The sequence below is a fragment of the Pteropus vampyrus genome, unplaced genomic scaffold (assembly GCF_000151845.1).
Source record: "Pteropus vampyrus isolate Shadow unplaced genomic scaffold, Pvam_2.0 Scaffold52, whole genome shotgun sequence".
Classification (NCBI taxonomy): domain Eukaryota; kingdom Metazoa; phylum Chordata; class Mammalia; order Chiroptera; family Pteropodidae; genus Pteropus; species Pteropus vampyrus.
Window position 1 is genome coordinate 501,371 of NW_011888833.1, and position 1,271 is coordinate 502,641.

Genomic DNA, 1,271 nt, shown 5'->3' on the forward strand with positions numbered 1-1,271 from the left:
TGTGGGCCTTGCTTTCTGTCTCTAGAGTCTAAGAAAAGCAAATGCTTTACAGAAAATGGCTTCGACCACCATCCGAGAATAGCCTTGTCCCACCTCACAGAGGCTCGAGAACTCGTTTTCGTTACCCTAAAAGTTCTCTCTCTTTTACTTCCGCCTCCCTAGGTACAGTCACCGGGAGAAAGAAGGAGACTGGCCCAAAAGATTGATTTGTTTTGCTTTGTTGTAAATAAGAATTTTAAATAAATCTGAGAACACCTTTGAAAACATAATAGAATAGGCTAAATATGCGAGTCAATTTTAGTGGCTCATTTAGAAGGATAAAAGAATATGCTGAAGACCACATATGCAGCAGCGCGTGACCCGGCAGCCCCAGGGAATATAGAACGTCTCCCTCTGATTTTGGTGCACGTCTTAGGAGTGTTAACCTCTGTCCGTCACCTCCATGAGAGCGACGTGTGCTGTTAGGAGAAACACATAACAACCCTCAAGCGGGCTTGTTTGATAACAAGCAAGTGAAGAAGTCTGTTCTAGACAAATCCTTTTCCACTTACGCATGCGGTGTTTTCTGCTTCTACAACTTTAAATCTTGACCCTCTTTCCACCCGTACAAACTGCAACTTCTTGGTAAGAAAAATCACGTCATTCAGCTCAGGAATTAATTTTATGTCCATCGACGAGAGGTTTTGAAAGTGCCTGGAAATTAAAGTTGTAAGGTTTCGAACTGCTGAACTAACGACCTTCTTGAAGGAAGGGAGTCAAACCCACCAGTTGCTAATCTCGCTCCCTAAAGTCACTCAAAAATGTGTTTAGACTCCATGTCAGTCAACAGAAAGGAAAAATAAGTCCACTGGGGGTTCTTCTTTGAATTCAGGTCCTCTTCTTAGGCTGTTATCTATATATCTATATCTATATATGCATGCGTGCGTGCGTGTGTTTGTGTGTCAGGCGTGTGGAAGATGGCATAAGATATCTTTACGTTTCCTCTAGTTGCGAAAGCTTTCAGATGCCTGGAATCAAGTTTAAGGCCCTGGATGCATGGTGAGCGCTGTCTGTTCACTACTGGTTCCTGACTTACTACTCGGGTCCTTTTGGGTCTGGAACTGTGTGTAGTTATCTCCACAGCGGCAATTCCGATCCATTTCTGAATGATGTCGTAATAACTATCTCGGCATCTAAATTAGAAAAGGAAAGGCATGCCGGTAAGAGTTTTTTGTTTTGTTTTGCTTAGAGTGACAGTTTCCAAAGAGGTTGTAATGTTTACCAGCGGTAGG